We start from the raw sequence: 24,102 nt of genomic DNA on the forward strand, positions 1-24,102 counted from the left end.
TGGAATACTGTCTGTCCATCAGACAGAACAGAAGGTTAATAGGTGAGTTACTTAAATGTGTGGAAAAGTTGAATTCAAACAATTGGAAATTCCAAGAAATAAATGTGAGGTGCAGATTCCACTCCCCTAATCAGACCTAAGAATAGCAGTACCTGGCTCTGAAGCTTGAGCCCTGCAATCATGGACCCTTCTTCAGCCCCAGGACAATGGGCCCTTACATCACTGGAATCCAAAAAATTCTTTTCAGAGCCCTCTTTATGTCTTTGTTCCTCAGGCTGTAGATGAAGGGGTTCAGCATGGGGGTGACCACCGTGTACATCACCGAGGCCACTGCACTTGTGTGGGAGCTCTGGGGAGCAGCAGAGCTAAGGTACACTCCCAGGCCTGTACAATAAAATAAGGAGACAACGGAGAGGTGAGACACACAGGTGGAAAATGCTTTATACTTGCCCTGAGCTGATGAGATCCCAAGTATGGAAGAAACTATCTTAGAGTAAGAGTAAAGGATACCAGCAAGGGGACCACCACCCAGCAGCCCAGATCCAAAATACATCACCACGTCATTAAGAAAGGTGTCGGAACAGGCAAGTTGGACCAACTGTTTGATATCACAGAAAAAGCTGGAGATTCCCACTTCTCTACAGAAGTACAGCCATGACACCATTAAGCTTTCTAATAAGGAATTCAGGACACTCATCACCCAGACCACCAGAACCAGCAGTGCACAATAGGTAGGTTTCATGATGACTGTGTAGTGCAGGGGGTGACAGATGGCCATGAAATGGTCATAGGCCATTACAGCCAGGAGAAAGTCATCAAATCCAACAAAGAGTAGGAAAAAATACATCTGTGTGATGCAGCCTTCATAGGTTATGACTTTGCTCTGAGTCTGGATGTTCATCAGCATCTTGGGGATGGTGGTGGAGGTGGAACAGATGTCTACAAAGGACAGGTTGGCCAGGAAGAAGTACATGGGGGTGTGGAGGTGGGAGTCTGAGCTGACGGCCAGGACGATGAGCAGGTTTCCACACACAGTGATCAGGTACATGGAGAGGAAAAGCCCAAATATGAGGGGCTGCAGTTCTGGGTCCTCTGACAATCCCAGAAGAAGAAATTCTGAAATACTTGTATCTTTGTCTGGTTCCATGTGGTGGTGGAGACTACAAGGAATGAAAAAAATTAAATAATGATTTTCAAGCAAATGGGCTTCATTTATGTATTTATTATTCTTTATTTTTTTATTTTTTAAGTTTTTTTTCTGATGTAAAGTTCGATGATTCATTAGTTGCATATAACACCCAGTGCACCATGCAATACGTACCCTCCTTACTACCCATCAGCAGCCTTGCCCATTCCCCCACCTCCCTCCCTTCTGAAGCCCTCAGTTTTTTTCTGAGTCCATAGTTTCTCATGCTTCATTCCCCCTTCAGATTACCCCCCCTTTCTTTATCCCTTTCTTCCCCTACTGATCTTCCTAGTTCTTATGTTCCATAGATAAGAGAAATCATATGATAATTGTCTTTCTCTGTTTGACTTATTTCACTTAGCATTATCTCCTCCAGTGCCGTCCATGTTGCAGCAAATGTTGAGAACTCGTTCTTTCTGATAGCTGAGTAATATTCCATTGTATATATGGACCACAACTTCTTAATCCAGTCCTCTGTTGAAGGGCATCTCAGTTCCTTCCACGATTTAGCTATTGTGGACAATGCTTTCCAGTTAGTTAACCTACAGTGTAGTATTTGTTTCATGTGTACAATATCCCAAAATAAAAAATAAACAAATAAAATCTACAGGTAAAACCATCTTAATCAATGCAAGAAACTGAGAAGGAAGAAGTTATACATTAACTAATAGAATTTAAAACATTTTTATGGGGTCTACATAGAGGGTCAGGAGCAAGATGGTAGCAGCGTAAGGGACCTTGTTTCATCTGTTCCCTCAAATTTAGTTGGAAATCTATCAAACCATCCCCAACATACACAGATTCAACCTGAGATGTAAGAAAACATATCTGGATCTCTACAAGCAGAAAAATGACTACGTTTTTGTGGAATCTTGAATTTTCAGGGAAATATTGGAAGATAAACTGACAGGGGAGGGAGCCTCTATAAACTGGACACCTGAAAGTGATACAACACAGGAGTGCAAAATTGTGAAATGTGTGTATCATTTCCTGGTTCCATGTGGTGGAGGTGACTACGGGAAACAAAAAATAACATGACACTCAGTTCTCATCACATCACATGCCCTCTTTAATGCCCATCACCCTGTTACCCCATCCCCCCACCACTACCCCTCCAGCAACCCTCAGTTTGTTTCCTTGAGTTAAGAATCTATCATGGTTTTTCTCCCCTTCTGATGACTTTCCATTCAGTTTTCCCTCTCTTCCCCTATGATCCTCTGCACTGTTTCTTATTTTCCACATGTGAGTGAAATCAGCACACATTTATGCAGAGGCTTCAGGAGGAGACAGCAGGAGACACAAAGTTATCCAGGGAAGCATGTGCTCATCAGAGAGAATAGTGTTGCCAAGGCTCTCAGAACAGACTTGAATTTCTCAAAATTAATTTTTAAAATTTGAGTGTGGTTGACACACAATGTTACATTAGTTTTGGGTGTACAACACAGTGACAACAGCTTAAACATTACACCGTGCTCACCTCCTGTGGAGCTGCCATCTGTCACCACACAACATTCTGACAATACCACTGAGTAGATTCCTCACGCTGTGCCTTTTATTCCCGTGACTCATTCATTCCTTAACTGGAAGCCTGTATCTCCCACTCCCCTTCACCATTCTGCTTTTCATTTGTTCATTTATTGGTTTAAAAATCACTACCAGGCTATTCTCACCTCTAGCCATAATAATTAGACAAACAATGATACAAGGCAAGCTGCCAGTATCAGATTGTGTTTCCCCAGACAATGTCAAACCTCATCCAAATTCTAGGAGTTAAGTCTCTTATGAGCAAGTAATCATGGGTCTCTATTTTAATAGGATCATTTTGTGTCCAGTATTTAAAGAAACAAAAAAATCAGTGCCAAAAACTTTCAGGAAGAAAAGTGGGGAGAAAGATCTAACAAGCTCAGGTGGCCCCTGGATGGTGAGGAGGAGCAAACGTCCTTGGTCCTGGCAACACTCCAACCCCAGTTACAGTGTCTTGATTCCCAGAATAATAAAGCAGCAAAAGACAATTTGTCCAAAAGAAAGAGTAGGGAGGATTTTACGTTACCAAGTCATCTGACCCATTGAACATCACACGAGAATAACAAGCAAAGGGAAGACACCACAACTCACAAAAGGACGTACACACAGTGCAGCAGAAGTGGGGGATTTTAAAAGATTATTTGCTTAAAAAAAATCACTTTTCTAAACGATGTAAAATTCAAAACTTTTATAACTTGGGTTTTGAATTTTGGATCTATGTCTATATGCTGTTTGAATTGGAGCAACAACCAAATTGTCCTAAATGTTAATATCCTCCCCCAAATAGGAGGACTAGAGCTGTCCATTCTCCTCAGGTGGTTGACAAATTTAGTGAATGTATGGAAAGAGCTTAGCATAGTCCCTCCTGTTGATAATGAGTGCTTATCACCGGTGATGAGATTTGGCTAATTTTTCTCTTCTCAATGTCCCCATTGCTTCCCAACCTCTGGGTCCCCAGTTCCACAGCCTTATTTCAGTCCCTTGTCATCTCTCCACCTACCACAGGCTGGAGCCCTCTAGCCAATAGTCACATTTACCCAGGAAGCTCTTTCTATTTTGTAGTTGAATCACTGTCCCAACTCCACACCTTAACTTGGTGACTCCCCATTGGAGAGTGAAGCCCAAATTCCACAGCTTCCAACACTTGGCTTGCCTCCCCCGATCGACCCACCAGTTTCCCTCTCCCACCGCCTCACCCACATCAATTTCACAAACACTGGACTTGAATTGTAGCTTCACCTGAAGCCCCTGTCTCCAGGCTCAGAGCCTCCATGCACCTGCTGCCCTCTGCTTGGAGTCACCCACTGGTCTCTTTGGGATCATTCATCTCCTCTCTGTCTTCACAATCCCATCACCTCATTCAGACTGTAAGGAGTCACCTTCATGAATTTGTTTTTGTTTTGTTTTGTTTTGTAACATTCCCTTCGAAAAAGGACACTTTTTCTCTTGCAATAATTTAGATGTGGGGGTTATCACTGTGTAACTTTTATTTAATTCCATGTATGTTTCCCTGCTAGACTGTGGGTGCCCTGGGGCATGTCATACAGACTCTTGACCTTTACCTCCAGACCGAGTTTGTTTGGAAACAGTAGGAATAAATTCATATTGCATGAAGGAATGAGACAACTTCTACTCAGAGAAGTTGTCAGTGATGAGAGAGAGAACAGAAGCAGGGAATTACTAGCACAGGAATGGAAGAATTAAGAGAGAAATGTTTGCCATATTCTCAGGGACCGTTTGTGAGTCAGACTGTGGTTTATAAGAATATAATAGAGAAGAATAAATAAGGCACAACACAAAATATCAGAGTAGATCACATGCAGTCAGGGCACATGGCAAATCATTTCGTGGTTTTCCTCCTTGAGCCCTATGTGTGCGTGTGTGCGCGTCCACGTGCAAATGTATGTATTTCTGTGTTTGCCTTGCACAGGTACTGGATCACATGTAAAAGGCATGTTTTGCGCTGGGATACAGTCAACACTTTCTTATCCATGGCAGTAAATGAAGGAATAGCTGTAAAAGAAGGGCACTTCCTGCTGATGAGGGGAAAGCACTGTGAATGAAGAGCCCATTAGAACAGCCAGGTTGCAGAGAGAATAGGCAGCCAGCGTGGGTGCTGGGGTTCCTCCAGATTCAGGGACCGCACACTGACTGTATTTTTATTTCCCCAATCACCTCGTTACAGTACCCACATCAGGCCCTTGGTCTGGTTTTTATTCCATATTTATTCCTATGTGTTTGACCACCCTTGTCTTCCTATGGCCCAGTAACAGACTAGGCTGGCCCTTCTCTTTGTGGCTTCTTTTCTCTATAATTCCTGAGCTTTGGGTTTTGATCTCTTTAAAACAAAAACAAAAATATTTATTTCAGAAAGAGAGAGAGCAAGTGAGCATGAGGAAGAGGGACAGAAGGAGAAGGGGAGAGACTCTCAAGCAGACACTGCACTGAGCGCAGAGCCTGGCACAGGGTTCATGTCACAAACCCGAGATCATGAGCTGAGATGAAACCAAGAGCTGGGCACTTAACCAACTGAGCCACCCAGGCGCCCAGTAAACTCTTGTAAATGCCCTCACTGCTCCACACCCGTCTCCATCCCTAATAGTCTATTTTCATATTTCCCTTCACTGCAAATCTTCTTGGAAGTGTTCACATTTTCCTAACGAGAGTGCCTCCCATTCCTTCTCTAGTCTCATCCAGCCGGACTTTTATTCCCACACTTAGTGATCTACAGTAATCCTTGTATTGCCAAGTGCACAGACATTTCTTTTTTCAACATATTAAATAAATGACTGTAAATGAATGAGTTCACCAGGCCAACAGGCACAGTGATCACTTGGCTCCAGGCTAGGCTGGATGGGCGGTCAGGTGACCTCAGGCAAAAGCTTTCGGCTTCCATTCTCTCTGACCCTTTCCTGAAATACCTGCTGAGCTCTGAGACTCACCGGGATGGGGTCTGTGAGAGGAAGATCTCGATGAGGAGGTCCGACTTGGTCCCTGGATGGTTGATGATGGAGAATGAAGCTCTGTCCCCAGACAGGACAGCAGGAAGGAGTGAAGCATAGGTCCCCCAGCAGACTTAGGAATCCAAATGCAAGAACAATATGTCTCCTCCAGCTCAAGGTTGAACATGCCCCGGGGCTGCAGTAGAGGGGATATTTACAGCTCCTATGTTTACTGTATCTGTTCCCTATACCTGCTCGTTAGACATTTTTACCATTATTACTCCAACCCTTGAGCACATCTCCCATGGGAACTTATCTGGACAGAACGGAGGTTTTTTCCTGTTGATTCTCTGTTCCCAAGAGACCAGGTTAGAATTTAAGTGCCTCCAATGTTTATTACTCCTCCCTGAACTTGCCTGGCTTCCAGAGCTCCAACATTGAAACTTTCCACAGCCCTGAGGGAAAGTTATTTTCCAAAACTAAGACTGAGGAACCTGTCTTAACCATGCCCCTTTGGTCTCCAAAACATTGACTTGTGGTGGAAGCACAACTCCTGATAGCTCTAGAAAATTGCTCTTCCTTCTTCAACAAGCAAGAGTGTGTTCCTTTGCTATAAAACCATGGGTACAACAATCCTTTGATTCATAATTCTTTTGACAAATCAATCAGGATCTTAGTGGTGTTTTTAATACAGGTTAAAAGGTGACATTTAGTTCTTCACTTTTTTTTATTTTATTATTATTATTATTATTATTATTATTATTATTAGTCCTCCCTATTAAAACAGCCGGTAGTATAAGAAATGTATTTAGACCACTTAAGTCATCATTGGCTGAGCTTAGAATCTTATATGGATTGCCTCATTTATTTTGTGCAAAAGATTTTCTATTAGGACCATAAAACGATGAGCCTCATTGCACATTTGTAGAAATGTGACTTGGAAGGGTTGAGTGATCAACCAGAATTATGAACTGGGTCATTATGAGCTGATGTGCTTTGACTGGAATGCAACAAGATAGGACAGTGGTTCTCAACCAGGGATGATTTTGCCTCCAGAGGACACCTGAAAATATCCGGAGAAATTTTTGACTTTGTAGCTTGGGAAGTGCTACTACTACTATGGCATGTCTAGGGAGGCCCAGAGAGTCTGCATCTGTAACTTGATCCCAGTCATTGATGTTGTCTGTCTTGGTCTGTAGACACTTTTGTACGTTAAGGCTGTGGTCCAGTGTCAGAGTCAGATGTGATCTTCTTCTCTCAGAATCCCCTCACCCTCCTCTGATCTGACCTTAGGCAGCCAAACAAGTTTACAGGTGTCACTTTTCCCTCATGACAGGAAATGAACCTTCCAAGCCTTTGTTCCCTTATCTATAAACTGGACAAATTCCATCTAAGGATTTGGTCTGGGAACTTAGTAATACTTTAGAGCTCACAGGAAATTCCCTGGCACAGAGCAGGTGCTCCATCCACAGGGACCTCTGTGACCATCTAAGTTCCACATTTCCTAAACTCAGGATGATACCAAAAAGGCTTCCTTTAGGACAGGAAGTGAGTCCAGGATTCCTCTGCCTCTGGGACAGTTTTCTGGGTGAGTTGGGAATGAAGTGTGTGTCACTGGTAGCATCCAGCACAGGTGAGGAAATCAGGCACTCACTCACACACTCACATTCATCCACAGGAGAAGTCTCTGGACAAGAACATCTCCCGTGGCACTGAGTGTGCTGCGTTGAGATATACGGTATGGCGGTGAAGTGTAATTGTTCCTCTTACTCTCTTCAGAGTGTTCAGTGCTGGCTGTATTTTACACCAATTTTAGGCTTGAGTTTCTTCATCGGACCCTTGTACTTCCACGAAGGTACTCTCAATCATGAGTTGTCAAAAGTGGTGCCCTTCAGGAAAAGATGTCAGGAAAATCCTATTTCACCATTTTGAGGATGTATTTTTTTTTTTCATTAGGAAAATACATGTTTTCCTAGATCCTCCACTAAGAGATTTCAGCTCACATACATTTGGGCATATTTGTGTCACATGGTATATTAGGCAGAATGATGGCCTTCCAAAATGTCCCCATCCCAATCCTCATAACCTGTGAAAATATTAGGTTACAAAAGAAAGGGAATTAAAGCTATCAAAGGAATTAGGATTGCTAATCACCCAACCTTAAAATAGAGTTTATCTGGGGTTATTTGGATAAAGTCATTGTACTCACAAGGGTCCGTGAATGGAAAAAGGAGGCAGCAACAAGAGTCTGAGACATGAGACATGAGAAGGACTCAGCCAGCCACTGCAGGCATTGGAGATGGAGGACGGGGCCATGGGACGGGGGGTGCTGGAAGTCTCTAGAAGCTGGGGAAGGCAAAAAAGTGGCTTACCCCTTAGAGTCTCCAGAAAGGAATGCAGCCGTGCAGACAATGTGATTTTTATCCCAGGGACACCCATTTTGGACTTCTGATCTCCAGAACTGTGAGGTAATAACTTGTGCTTTCTTTTAAGCCACTAAGTCTGCGATCACTGGTTACCAAAGCAACAGGAAGCCAAGGCACATGATCATATCTATACTGATATTTTAATTGGAGTATATTGCCAATCCTATCAAATCAGTGTCCTGCTCCTAGGCAAAGCAAAGAATCAATATTGGAAAGGTAACCTAGCCTCTGTTCATGATTAAAATGTGTAATAAACTTCCATTTATCAAAACGTTGTGAAATTGGCTTAAGCCTATTGGTGTCAAGACAGGAGAATAAGAAAACACAAATTCTAAAAAGTAAAAAGCTGTTATATTATAAAAGTGGAATCAAAATCAATGAGGAAAGCATGGCTTTAGAAATAAATGGTGCTTGGACAACTTGTTATTAGTCAGAAGCAAAATAACATTAAATCTCTATCTTAATGCCAACCACTTTTTGGCATTGAGTGAATTTGTAGAAAAATAAAATGACTAAAATGAACTTATAGAAAAAATATAAAATAGCAGCAGCCTTCTAGAAGAAGGATTACATTAATCCTCTGAACATAAACCAGATGGAAGTAAAATAATTGAGAACAATAATTGATGGATTCCAGCACATGAAAACCTACAGGTCGAACATAAAGAAAATGTTTAAATATATATAAAACTAGGAAAAATATTTACAACACATTGGATATTACAAAATATAAAGTGAAGTCATGTAAAACGTTCTTGTAAACCAACAAGAATATAAATACCTAAGAAGAGAAATGATCTAAGGTTGCAAATGAAAAACATAGGAAGAATACGTGGGAATAAATATATAAATGCAAAAATGTGCTAAACTGTATAACAAGCAAATGAGTGAAATTATCATATTAAGGAAACCTTAATACATATCAGTGTAGAATTTTATTTGTTTGTAAGGCTGCAGCCCCGAGACACACAACATTTCTTAGTTGGGGAGCTGACTTGTAGAAGTGTGTATTTATGTGTTGGGGTTAAACTGTTATTATAATAAGATTTGGTTGGAGGCAACATAACCTGATGCCTGAGAGACCATGTGAATCAGACAGCCCTGCACAGACCTTAGAAGGGGTGAGCCTTCTCACCACAGCCATGACCTTGAGCGAATCAGGTAAGTACCATAAGCTCCACCCACCTCTTCCCTAATAAAAGGGTAATGCTACTAATCACATAAGTATTATTGGAATACTTAAATGAGATAATGTGTGCAAACACTTAAACACTGCCAGCAGGGTGCTATTATTATTTTTTGTTATCAAGATCCTTATCAGTAACCAAATTTCTTAGGGCACTTGGGTGGCTCAGTTAACTGGCTGACCCTTGATCTCAGCTCAGATGATGATCACCAGGTCCTGAGTTCAGCCCCACCTTGGGTCTTCCCAGGGCATGGAGACTACTAAAAACAAACAAAACAAAACAAAAACACCAAATGGGTCAGGCATTGTGATGCCCCCAGCTTTAGTTTTCTTATTCAACATTTCACTGGCAATTCAAGGTCTTTTCTGATTCCATACAAACTTTAGGATTGTTTGTTCCAGCTCTGTGAAAAATATCAATGTTATTCTGATAGCACTGAGAGTGTAAATTGCTCTGGGCACCATAGACATTTTAACGATGTTTATTCTTCCAATCCATGAGCATGTAATGTTTTTCCATCTCTTTGTGTCTTCCTCCATTTCTTTCATAAGTGTTCTGTAGTTTCTAGAGTACAGACCCTTTACCTCTTTGGTTAAGTTTATTCCTAGGTATCTTATGGTTTTTGGAGTTGTTGTAAATGGGATCAATTCCTTAATTTTTCTTTCTTCAGTCCCATTGTTAGTGTATAGAAAAGCAACTGATTTCTGTGCATTGATTTAGTATCCTCCACATTGCTGAATTGCTGTATGAGTGCTAGTATTTTGGGGGTGGAGTCTTTTGGGTTTTCCACATAAAGTACCATGTCATCTGGGAAGAGAGAGAGTTTGACTTCTTTTTTGCCAATATGAATGCCTTTTATTTCTTTTTCATGTCTGATTGCTCAGGCTAGAACTTCCAGTACTATGTTAAACAGTAACGGTGAGAGTGCATCCTTGTCGTGTTCCTGACCTTAAGGGAAAAGCTCTCAGTTTTTCCCCATTGTAAATGATATTCACTGTGGGCTTTTCATAGATGGTTTTTATGATATTGAGGTATGATCCCTCTATCCTTGTACTTTGAAGAGTTTTAATCAGGAAAGGATGCCATATTTTGTCAAATGCTTTTTCTGCATCAATTGAGAGGATCATATGGTTCTTGTCTTTTCTTTCATTAATGTGCTGTATCACATTGACTGATTTGTGGATGTCGAACCATCCTTGCATCCCAGGAATAAACCCCACCTGTTCTTGGTGAATAATCCTTTTAATCCAAAAGTACTTTTGGATCCTATTCGCTAGCTTGGTGAGTATTTTGGAATCATGTTCATTAGGGATATTGGTCTGCAATTCTCCTTTTTGATGGGGTCTTTGTCTGGTTTTGGAATCAGGGTAAAGCTGGCCTCATAGAACGAGTTTGGAAGTTTTCCTTCAGTTTCTATTTTTGAAACAGCTTCAGTAGAATAGGTGTTATTTCTTCCTTAAGTGTTTGGTAGAATTCCCCTGAGAAGCCATCTGGCCCTAGACTCTTGTTTTTTGGGAGGTTTTTGATTAGTGCTTCAATTTCCTTGCTGGTTATTGGTTTATTCAGATTGTCTATTTCTTCCTATTTCAGTCTTGGTAATTTGTAAGTTTCCAGAAATGCGTCCATTTCTTCCAGATTGCTTAATTTGTTGGCATATAGTTCCTGGTAATAATTTCTAATAATTGTTTCTATTTCCTTGCTGTCAGTCATAATCTCCCCCCTTTCATTCATGATTTTATTAACTTGGGCCCTTTCCCTTTTCTTTTGGATAAGTCTGGCCAGAGGCTTATCAGTCTTATTGATTCTTTCAGAGAACAAGCTTCTAGTTTCGTTGATCTGTTCTACTGTTTTTCTGGTTCCTATTTCATTGATTTCTGCTCTAATCTTTATTATTTCTCTTCTCCTGCTTGGATTAAGCTTTATTTGCTTTTCTTTCTCCAGGTCCTTTAGGTATAAGGTTAGCTTGTGCATTTGGGATTTTTCTACTTTTTGGAGGGAGGCTTCGATGGCTATGTACTTCCCTCTAAGGACACCATTTGCAGTATCCCAAAAGTTTTGGGCTGATGTGTTTTCATTTTCATTAGTTTGCAAGAACTATTTAAGGTCTTCTTTAATTTCCTGGTTGACCCATTCATTCTTCAGCAAGATGCTCTTTAACTTCCAACCCTTTGAGTTCCTTCCTAATTTTTTCTTGTGTTTGAGCTCTGGTTTCACAGCATTGTCGTCTGAAAATATGCAGGGGATGATCTCAATCTTTTGGTATCAGTTGAGACCTGATTTGTGACCCAGTATGTGGTCTATTCTGAAAAAAGTTCCATGCGCACTCGAGAAGAATGAATATTCTGTTGTTTTAGGATGGAATGTTCTGTATATATCTACGAAGTCCATCCAGTCCAATGTGTCATTCAAAGCTCTGTTTCCTTGTGATTTTCTGCTTAGATGATCTGTCCATTGCTGTGAGTTGAGTGTTGAGGTCTCCTACTATTAATGTATTATTATCAATGTGTTTCTTTATTTTGGTTATTAATTGGTTTATATAATTGGCTGCTCTGATGTTGGAAGCATAGATATTTACAATGTTAAATTTTCTTATTGTACAGACCCTTTAAGTACAATATACTGTCCCACTACACTATGGATATGTCCTGCCACTCTTTCATTTTGTTATGTGGTATGTGACACCGATTGATTTGCAAACATTGAAACATTCTTTCATTCCTGAAATAAATCCCAACCAATCATGGTGAATGATCCTTTTAATATATTGTTGTATGTGGTTTGCTAATATTTGGTTGAGGGGTTTTGTATCTATCTTCATCTAGTATGTTGGCCTATAGTTTTCTTTCTGTGGTATCTTAGTCTGGTTCTGCTAACTGGGTAAGGCTGGCCTCATACAAATTATTTGGAAGGTTTCTTCTTCTTCTTCTTCTTCTTCTTCTTCTTCTTCTTCTTCTTCTTTTTTAATAGTTGAGGAAAATAGGTTTTACGTCATCCTTAAATGTCTGCTAGATTTCACCTGCAAACACATCTGGTCCTGAACTTGTACTTTTTGGGTGGATTTTTTTATTAACATTTCAATTTTGTTATTTATGATTGGTCTGTACAGATTTTCTATTTCTTCCTGGTTCCGTTTTAGAGATTCTATGTTTTTAGGATTTATTCCACTTCTTCTAAAATTGTCCACTTTGTTGGTATATACTTTTTCATAGTAATCTCATAATTTTTTGTATTTCTATGGGGAGAGTTGTTACCTTTTTCTCACTTTTTATTTTATTTATTTTTGTCCTTTTTCTTTTTTTCTGCATGAGTCTGGCTAATGGTATGTCAATCTTGTTTAACTTTTCAAAGAAACAGATCTTGGTTTCATTGATTTTTTTCTGTTCCTTTTGATAGTCTCAGTGCCATGTATTTCTGCTTTGATCTTTATTCTGTCCTTTATTTTATTCACATTGGGCTTTGTTTGTTCTTTGGGAAAGAGTATTTTGAATATAAAATCAGCACCTGGTAGTTATTTAGAGTGGGCATACCAGATGTGAATTGCCTAAATTTAATTTCATTGATCCTATATCCATATAGACACTTTGCTTTCTTCCTAGTTAGAAGAGATATCTTCCATTCCTGTTTGATGTGAATCAGCTATACCAGTGCTCTAGATCCTACCCTGAGCCATGCCCCACTAGACTTTTTCCTTTTAACTATATCATCGAAGTATAATTATATATAATAAAGTGCACCTATTTAAAATATATAGTTTGGTGATTGTGATGAACACAGCATAACATAAAGACTTGTGGGTCGAATCGTTATATTGTACATGTGAAACTAATGTAACTTTGTCAACTATACTTCAATTTTAAAAACTTTAAGTAAAGTACACAGTTTGTTGCATTAATGGAGTTGTAGAATTTCAAAGCACATTCTGAATGATTCCATTTGTACGTAATTCCAGATTACGTAAGCTTTACTAGTTTGCTCTGTAACTTACTAAAATTTAATTCCCCTGAGCCTCAGTTTTCTTGTTCCTGAAGATAACACAGGATAATAAAACTAATTGCAAAAGGATACTGTGGAAATAAACAAATCTGTAGTCATATTTTGTAGGTCACTAAACAAATGTTCAATGGTGAGGAGTATAATGTGTGTGTGTGTGTGTGTGTGTGTGTGTGTGTATGCACGTCTTTCTTTTAAGTAAATGTGGGCGCTCATAAGCACACATACAGACTCATTATTAGGCGATCTTTCATGTCACAAGTAAACTTGAGAGAAATTGGGCAAGGATAAGAATGAAAAGAATGAATATTTGGATTAACTTGAAAGTAAAAGAATGTAAAAATTTGGACACAAAGTTTTAAGATATAACAAGTGGCTTTAATGATTCAATTTTTATACATTAGTGCCTGCAAGTCAGCATGGCTCATGCATGGGAGATTTTCTGTACCAGCTATTGGGGCTGAATAGCTCCAAAGTGACTTCAGATTTCTTTGTCCACTTCAAGTAGGATTATACTACCGAATATCCTTATCCAAGAGAATATAAATGAATAAGATCTAAGGCTGAATTCATTTCATTTGAATAAAGTGTTACTGGATAAATGTCTGGACTAGATTTTTATTGTGGTTGCAACAAATGACCATGCTGCTGCCTTAAAACAAATCAACTTATTTTCTGATAGTTCTGGGAGTCAGAAGTCTGATATAGGTCTCCCTGGGCTAAAATCACTGTCTGCATAGAAGGGTTCATTCTGGAGGTCTGGGGAGAATAGGTTTTCTTGCCTATTCCAGCTTTAGAGCCACCTGTTCTCCCTGCCTCACGTGCCCTCCCTTTGTCTTCAAAGCCAAGAACATAGCACCTCAAAATCTCTCTCTGACTCCAATCGTCTATCTCCTTCTTCCACATTCGGAGGACACTTGTGATCTATTGAGCCAAGCTGAATAATCAGAATAACTTTTTTCTGGGGTCAGAAGACTAGCAAAGTTAATACTATTTGCAACCTTAATTCTCCCTTGTCATGATACAAGACATATCCACAGGTTCTGTAGATTAAGATGTGGAAATATTTTGGTGATGTTATTCTGCTACTAAAAGTCTTTGTCAGAGGTGTATTTGAGGTCAACTCAGGGGCCCTCCCTTTGAAGGATCACACACAGAGTTTATTTCAGACTCCAAGGTGAGTACTTAGACTTTTCATTCAAAACCACACATGAAGAGGATCACATGGCTTATTTATTAACATCACCCCAAAGCTATAAACGGTAGAGTAAACCCTCAACTAAATAAATTCAATATCATCTCAAGGTTAAGGAAAAGCGCAAGGAGGTTAGACCTCTGGAAGGCAGGCAAGTTCAGGAGAATGAGAAATACAAAACTGGATTCACCTGACTTCTACTCTGGTCTCCCAGGAACAGAGTCTCAGCAGGAAAAGTTTCCTTTCTGTCCAGACCAGTGACCCACAGGGAATGGAGTGCTCTGAGGTGGGAGTAACAATGGAAACAGTGCTTAATGAGCAGATATACTGAGCTGTAAATATCTCCTCTACTGCAGAACTTCAGTATCTGGAACCTTGGACTGGCCAGGACATGGTTGTTATAGGTTTGTGTTCCTAAGTCTGGCTGGGGGACCCATGCTTCACTGCTTCCTGCTGTCCTGTCTGGAAACAGAGCTTTGGTCTCATCATCAACCACCAAGGGATGAATTCAAATCTCCCCATGAACACTTTCATCTTATAGACCCCACCCAGGTGAGTCTCAGAGCTCAGCAGGTATTTCAGGACAGGATTAGAGAGAATGGAAGCTGAGAACTTTTACCCGAGGTCACCTGAGACGAGATAGACTCATTTATAATTATTTTATGTAATGTGTTCTAAAGGGAAGTGTCCATTGGACTCAACAATACAGGCATCATTGTCATCAATACCTGGTGGGAGTGGAAGTCCAGTTGGATGCGACAGAGGAAGGAAACGGGGGACATAAACTGGTTCCAGTGAAATGAGAACAAACCGAGTTTTGCAGCTAAAGAGTTAGGAAAACAGAGTATTAGCTTGGAGGCAAGTGTGGTGAACTTTTTAAGATGTGGTGGTTTCGAGCATGTTCTGTATTTATAGAAAGCCCCAGACCCATGCAGGTAGCTCTTCCCTTGCAACAGCAGTTCCTGAGACATACATTTCTCAGCATCTTCTCTCACAGTGAGTATTCACATTAAAAAATGTGTTTCATATGCAAAAAGGAGTATGCTAAGTAGCTTTACTTTGTAATGCTTCATTACCAAGAGGTATGGCAATGATGGAGACATTTGTGAGGTAGAAGAAAAAACTCAGCCAACCTGTTCACCAGTGATAATCATTCATCTAGTCACAGGAAGGAACTATATTGTAAGCTTTTTACATATACTGATGAATGCTGTCTGCCACCCTAAGAGGACGAGTGCTGCTATCCCCACTAGTTCAGTAAGGATATTCACATTTGGAATGGATTGGTTGTCTCTCCCAAGTTCAAACGGCTTATATGTGGTAGATCTGACATTCAAAATGTGGTTTTCTGATTCCAAAATTTTTTCATTTAAAGCATTCAGAAGAGTCTTTTGTTATTTCATCTTTATTTTTTATATTTTTTTATTATAATAATATTTTTATTATATTATGTTAGTCACCATACAGTACATCCCTGGTTTCTGATGTAAAGTTTGATGATTCATTAGTTGCTTATAACACCCAGCGCACCATGCAATACGTGCCCTCCGTACTACCCATCACCGTCCTATCCCATTCCCCCACCTCCCTCCCCTCCGAAGCCCTCAGTTTGTTTCATCCTTAAAAATCCCCTTCTATTGTCATACATTGTATATTTTCTGTTGTAGATTGCAGGTTTATTCCCTTTGCACATTGTTCTAGAGGGATATTCAATCAGTAAAATGTCTTGACATCATAAAAATACCACTCCTTTCTTGTTTAGATACACTGTTTCCTGCTTTGTTAATCATTCTGGGCATCAGGGGATGTGGACTGGGGCTGGAATGTTGCCAGAAGCAGGGAAGCTCTCTGTTCATCACAGTCTCTCAGGGACTGCCTGAGCTTATTAGATCTCCTTTACGCCTTGTGTCCATTTCTTTCCTCTCTGTGTTTTTGGAACTGCTTTTTTATGTTTCTTTAAACACAGGACACAAAGTGATCGTATGAAAATGGAGCCCATGTTTCCATGTCCTTCGGAGGCTTACTAACTAGATTTTAAGTACTGTTTATGCATTAATCAGGGTAAAGGTAATCTGATGTTGACTGCTGACTTCTATCATTTCTTTCAAAGTTATTGTGGCTGGGGGCAAGAAAAGCATGATAGCAGCACAGTGCCAGGAGACCAGAGTGCACTGCATGTCTGTGGTTACCTGTGTGCTCATGTGTGCATGCTTGTGTGGGTGTGTGACTGCATGAGTCGTCCTCAGGGAAATGGTACCCAAGCTCATATACTCCAACATGTGACCCTTAAATGCCAGAATGTTCACCAACAGATGGAAATAAGGAAGGGATCTATCTCTATTTAAAGAATACCTTGGTGGGAAAAATCAACAATATGTAAAGAACTACATGTGAAGGAAGGACTCCCTGTGTCTCCAAGTCCCATCAGTGGCAGGAAAGCCACCTCGGTCCTAAACATTCTCTGCCACCACCTCTCCTCTCTCTCCCTCTTTCTCATTCCCTCACCACACTGACTGCATGTTGAGATCTGCAGATCTGCAGTAAGTGCCTTCTGCAGGGCCTTCGCTCTGCTTTCCCTGCAGGGCACACACCTCCCCCAGATATCCTCCTGCCTCCTGCTCAGTCTTTTGTTGAAGCCTCTCTTAAAATGTCACCTTCTCTGTACGTCTTCCTAAACTCCTTTAAATCTCAAGCACCTTCCTCATCCATTCCTTTTTATAACAACTTTATTCCTTCATAGCACCTGTCACCATTTTACATGGTATACAATTTTTTATTTTTTATACATATTCTTTCTCCATCATAGGATTGTAAGGGCTTTTTTTCTCTAAGTTTTTATTTAAATACTAGTTAGTTAATATACACTGTAATATTAGCTTCAGGTGTATAATTTACTGATTCAGCACTTCCATACAACAACAGGTGCTTATCACAAGAGCCCTCCTTATTCCTTATCATCTATTTCACTCATCGCCCACCCCCCTCCCCTCCAGCAATCTTCAGTTTGTTCTCTATACTTAAGAGTCTGTTTCCTGGTTTCCTCTCTTTTTCCCCCACTATGTTCACTTGTTTTGTTTCTTATATGCCACACTTGAGTGAAATCATATGGTATTTGGCTTTCTTGGACTGACTTATTTCACTAAGCATTGTACACTCTAGCTCCATCCACATCATTGCAAATGCAAGATTTCATACATTTGTTGGTGGAGAGATATTCCATTGTATATATGTGCCACATCTTCCTTATCCATTCATCAGTCGATGGACAGTTGGGCTCTCTCCATAGTTTGGCTATTGTTGATAATGCTGCTATAAACATCAGGGTGCCATGAACCCCGTTCGAATTAGTATTTTTGTAACCTTTGGGTAAATACCTACTAGGGCAACCTACAGAATGGGGGAAGAGATTTGCAAATGACATATCTGATAAAGGGTTAGTATCCAAAACATATAAAGAACTTATCAAACTCAACGCCTAAAAAAACAAATAATCCATTTATGAAAAAAGCAGAAGACGTGAGTAGATACTTTCCCAAAGAAGACATACAGATGACTGACGGACACAAGAAAAGATGCTTAACATCACTCATCACCAGGGAAATACACATCAAAACCACAATGAGATATCACCTCACACCAGTTAGAATGGCTAAAATTAACAACATAGGTAGTAACAGGTGTTGTCAAGGATGCAGAGAAAAGAGAACCATCTTCCATTATCGGTGGGAATAAAAATTGACACAGTTACTCTGGAATCCAGTATGGGGGTTCTTCAAAAAGTTAAAAATAAAGCTACCCTATGATCCAACAATTTCACTCTTAGGTATTTACCCAAAGGATATATGGACTTTTCTTTCTCAGCACCTTATGCTTTTTATCTAGAAGATGTCAGTACACATCATATATTCCTCAAATGCAGAAAGGCATTTCTCATTAAAACTGTAATACATGCCCTCTTGGGGAAAAGGCTGAATGGACAGGAATTCCTAATCAGGTATCTTCCTGATATCATGTAACTTCCCCTAAATGGGATCGGATCAATACAAAAAATATATATTTCTTTCTTTTTTTCTTGATAGCAAAATATATATTGTAACATGTCACTCTGTTAATAATGCCCATTTGCTACAAATCAAAACCACAATGCACTATAACCTCACAGCTGTCAGAATGGCTAAAATCAGCAACACAAACAGCAACAGTTGTTTGTGAGGATGTGGCGAAGCAGGAATGCTTTGCCCTGATGGTATGGTTGCAGGGTCACAGGGTTCTTGTCTCATGGAGCCAAAGAATGAATCTCACGGACACAAAAATGTGAAGTAAAGTGAAAGCTTATTAAGGGAAGGTGAGAACAGAAAGGAAAGGAAAAAAAGCTCTCTGTAGTGAGAGGGGTTTCAAATGGGTTGACCCTGAAGACAGTTAAGGTCTGTCTTTAACAGAAAATTGACCAGAGAACTTGATAAATATCTCATCTATAACATCTAAGACCAACAAAGTGAATTTATAACTATCATGTGAATATCTCATCTATATTTGGGACAAACAAGGTGGATTCTTTATGTTCCCTTCTCTCTGGTTAATATCTTATCTATAACTTTTCTCTGCATCTGGCATTTCTGTGAACCTGGTTAAGTAGCCCTGCAAGAACCTAGTCAGGGGATTCAGGGGCCTCCTACCTCTCCCTGCCTGTACCTTAACCCTTTCCTTACTCAGAGGGAATGCAAACTGGTGGAGCCACTTTGCAAAACAGTATAGAGGTTCCTCAAAAGGTTAAAAATAGGGACGCCTGGGTGGCTCAGTCACTTAAGCATCTGCCTTTGGCTCAGGGTTCTGGGATAGACCCCCATATCAGGCTCCCTACCCAGCGGGGATCCTGCTACTCTCTCTCCCTCTGCTCCTCCCCCTGCTTGTGTGTGTGCGCTCTCTCACTCACTCTCTGTCTCTCAAATAAATAAAACCTTTAAAAAAAAAAGTTAAAAATAGAACTGACCTAAGACGCAGCAATTGAACTACTAGATAGTTACCAAAAGAATACAGAAATAATAATTCAAAGGGATACATGCAGCCTAAGGTTTTAGCAGCATTATCTACAATAGCCAACTTATGGAAATAGCTGCAGTGTCTGTCAATAGATGAATTGATAAAGAAGATGTGGTATATGTATGTACAATGGAATATTTCTCATTCATAAACCAAAATGAAATCTTGCCATTTGAAATGACACAATGGAACTAGAGAGTATTATGCTAAGCAAAATAAGTCAATCAATGAAATACAAATACCATATGATTTCACTCATACGTGCAATTTAAGAAACAAAACATTAGCAAAAAGGAAAAAGAGAGAGAGGAAGAGGGAGACAAACCAAGAAATGACTCTCAACCACAGAGAACACAGTGATGGTTACCAGAGGGGAGGTGGTGGGGAGATGGAGGAAATAGGTGCTGGAGGATGATGAAGGAGGGGACATGTGATGAGCACCATGTGTTACATGAAGTGTTGAATCACGATATTGTACCCATGAAATGAATATTACACTGTAGGTTAACTAATGGAATTTAAATAAAATTAACACATAAAAAATGAAGAAAAATAAATACATAAATGAATCCCATTTGCTTGAAAATTATCTTTTTTTCTTTCCTTGTAGCCTCCACCACCACATGGAACCTGACAATGATACAAGAATTTCAGAGTTTCTTCTTCTGGGATTTTCAGAGGACCCAGAACTGCAGCCCCTTATATTTGGGCTTTTCCTCTCCATGTACCTGATCACTGCGTGTGGAAATCTACTCATCATCGTGGCTGTCAGCTCTGACTCCCACCTCCACACCCCCATGTACTTCTTCCTGGCCAACCTGTCCTTTGTCGACATCTGTTTCACCTCCACCACCGTCCCCAAGATGCTGTGGAACATCCAGACTCAGAGCAAAGTCATAACCTATGCAGGCTGCATCTCACAGATATACTTCGTCCTACTCTTTGCAGGCTGGGATGATTTTCTCCTGACTGCCATGGCCTATGACCACTTCCTGGCCATCTGTCACCCCCTGCACTACACAGTCATCATGAACCCCTGGCTCTGTGGGCTGCTGGTTCTGGTGTCCTGGATCATCAGTGTTCTGAATTCCTTGTTACAAAGCTTAATGGTGTTGCGGCTGTCCTTCTGTTCAGAGGTGGAAATTCCCCACTTCTTCTGTGAATTCAATCAGGTCGTCGGGCATGCCTGTTCTGACATGTTTCTTAATAACACGGTGATGTATTTTGCAACTGTGCTGCTGGGTCTTGCTCCCTTGCCTGGGATCTTTTTCTCTTACTCTAAGATTGTTTCCTCTATATGTTGAATATCATCAATTCAGGGCAAGTATAAAGCATTTTCCACATGTGTGTCTCACATCTCCGTTGTCTCCTTATTTTATTGTACAGGCCTAGGAGTGTACCTTAGCTCTGCTGCTCCCCAGAGCTCCCACGCAAGTGCAGTGGCCTCGGTGATGTACACGGTGGTTACCCCCATGCTGAACCCCTTCATCTACAGCCTGAGGAACAGAGACATAAAGGGAGCTCTGAAAAGAATTGTTGGGGTTCCAGTGATGTAAGGGCCATACGTTCTAGGGCTTAAGAAGTGCCCATGATTGCAGGGCTCGGAGCCTCAGAGCCAGGAACTGACAGTCTTTGATCAGGCTGTGGAAGTAGAATCTGCTCCTTCTATTTATTTTCTGGAATTTCCATTTGTTTGTATTCAACCTTTCCACACATTTTATAACTCAGATTATTAACCTTCTACTCTGTCTCATACACAGGCAGGTTCCCCTTTGTCCATCTTCATATATTCCTAATGCTTTCCCAAACCTTGAGTCACAAATGCCTGGAAATTTCTGTATCTTCCAAGGGGCAAGCTGGATTTCTTCTAACTAATTTCATTTCAAATCATGCATACCATGCCAAGTAAATTTTCCCTAGATTTCCCAAAAGAATAATCATGGGTTGTATTCTTCATATGGAAGAAACTACCTTGGCCACTAAACCCTTCACATGACCTTATTGTAGAGAATACAAAACCCCACTTTTCACCTAGAGTCTGTCAGTCTTTTTACATCACTACCTTTACTCCTCTTCCTGATCATGTGGACTCTTACCTTGTTCCCTTTACATCTCAGGCTACCGACAGGGATGCTCAGGTTAGGAAAGCCCAGGCACCCCCTGCGCCCTGTGCTTGTGGACATTCCCACAGTTGCTTCCCTGGCCAGAGCCTCTGCTGTGGCTGCACCAGCCCTTGGGTTCTCATTGTGATCGCAAGACAGGCCTCAGCAACACCCATCAAAGAACTCTAACGAAACCAGGTCTATTCCTCACAGGTCCTGGAGGGCACATGGGATGCCCAAAGGCCATTCTGGAAGGTCTCAGAGGTGGAGAGAGGCATTGAGAGGGAGAAAGAGAGAGAATTATGGAGGGATTTGTCTTTATTAGGGTCCATGGCCAGAGTATATAAGGGTTTGTGGGTTCATGCTTTATTGGATAATCTTATACAATTAGAATTTGGATGCTGAAGGGGAAAAGCAGGGTCACTCATGTGTCAGTATCAAGGTGACCCAGGGCTTTGTGAAGAGTTACTTCACAGCTGGGGGCAGCCTGAGGGCTTATCTGGTAATAGTGTCCCACACCTGACAATGTGTTTATTCACCATGGTTGTCCTTGAATTGCATGCCTCAGAAATCCAAAGCTCAATTCCAGACACTTATCTACAAACATGCTCCTGTGTTTCCTAACCAGTGTCTTCCTGACCCCCCCCCCGCCCCCAGAGGTAGAATTTACTGATTCATCAGTTGCATACACCTAGTGCTCATCCCATCACATGCCTCCTTAATGCCCATCTCTCAGTTACCCCATCCCCCCGCCCACCTCCTCTCCAGCGACCCTCAGTTTGTTTCCTAGAGTCAGCATCTCTTATGGTTTGCCTCCCTCTCAATTTTCATCTTCTTTTATTTCTACTGTGATTCAGCTCAGCATCCAGAATGCCAACCATCGCCGCTGGCAAACACTGATTAACAAGATCTCTCCCAGGGCAGTCGACATGGAAAGACCAATTTGAATAAATAGATTGACCTTCCATGTTCTTAGTGTCAGGATGACCATAAGTACAACGAAGCAAAATTTCAAAACACTCATTTTCTTACCACACAAAATATTTCTTTCTTTCTTTTTTTTTTTTTAACCTCACTGTTCATGCTGTGAATCTATTTACCGAAGCACGGAAGATTGGTGTCCACAACTGAGGGGGTTTATTCATTGAGGTGAATGGTTGGTTAGAGTCTTCTGTGGTTCATCACCCGTTATCTTCCTGTTTCTACTTGAAAACACCCGCTGCTTCCTGCTAATATGACTCTCTCTATGGTTACACAAAATCACTCCCCTTTCCTAATATTTGCCACAAATGCTAAGGGATGGCGAATGAACAGTATCAGTATCATCCATTTTGTGCCTCCTTCCTGCTCAGAAATCTCTTCCACCTGCATGATCAAGGCTGGGAGAGCTGGATGTCCTGCTGGTCATGTGGTTCAGGGTCACCAGTTCTTCTGCACCAACATGCACGTCCTTCAAACTTTCCCAGTGACCCGGAAGGAAGCCCACATATAGTCACCTGGTCATAAAGTCATCGGAAATAAACGTGAATAACAGAAAGATCATGACTGCTGTCCTCACTTCTCAGATCCTGTGCCACAAATAAAAACAGCACATGTTCTAACTGCCTCAGGTCTGTTCACTTAGATTATTGTGTCAGTCAACTCTCTCCATGTAACAGGCTGTCCTTGTCAAATGGGATATCATACTGATATGGAGTGGCCAAATGTAATGATCAAGAAACAATTCTTGAGACAATTTTGGTGCAAAGAGTTGCTTTTATTATAGTATGGGAACAGTACCTGGGGGCAGGACAAACTGCACTGGGATTGCGAAGAGTGGCTGATTCATACTTTTGAGTTTGTGGAGGGAGGCAATAGAGATAATATAAGTTTCTAAGGAATTTCTGGATGCTGAATGTGAGGTTTACAGGACCTTAGAGCTCTGGCTATTGTCAAGATAAGGTTGCTGTCAGTCTCTAATGAAATACCAACATCAAGGCAGCCAGGAGTTCCTGGGGTGGTGTCAAGCTCTGAATGTCTGAGGGATTCATCAGGGGCTGCAGATTGTAAGGAGATTGGCTTTTACCTGCATTTCTCTTGCCTTTGTTCTCCTCATCAATAATGTCTCTATAATCAAATGGCATTAATTTCTGGGAAGCATTTCTGATCTCTGCTGGGCTCCTCGGGGGTCTGTGGTCAGGAGTGAATCTCTAAATTGTGTTTCTAAGATTCATCAACAGTGTTGTATGGGGCTGTAGTGCTTTTCTGTCTCAGCCAATTCACGGTCTTATTGCTACATTTCTACAGGTAAGGTATTCTTCTATTTAGAAATTAAATGAACTTATATGAATTGTTTGAATTTCATGGCACTTTCCTACATGTTAGAAGAGCTCTCTCCCAAACCTTCAATGGAGAGTCAGCTACCTGTGCTCTAGATCCTTCCCTTAGCCATGTGCAATAGAAATTTTCCACGTAATTCAATTATTGGAGTATAATGACACACAATAAACTGCATATTTAAAGTATAGAAT

The 24,102-nt window shown here is 40.7% G+C and overlaps 1 pseudogene; it reads left to right on the forward strand.

Moving 5' to 3' along the window:
* Positions 1 to 21,046, forward strand: part of LOC113250229 (olfactory receptor-like protein OLF4) — a 47,967-nt pseudogene extending 26,921 nt beyond the window's left edge.
* The last annotated feature ends 3,056 nt before the right edge of the window (positions 21,047 to 24,102 follow it).

This window comes from Ursus arctos, unplaced genomic scaffold (genome assembly GCF_023065955.2).
Source record: "Ursus arctos isolate Adak ecotype North America unplaced genomic scaffold, UrsArc2.0 scaffold_14, whole genome shotgun sequence".
NCBI classification, from domain to species: Eukaryota; Metazoa; Chordata; class Mammalia; order Carnivora; family Ursidae; genus Ursus; species Ursus arctos.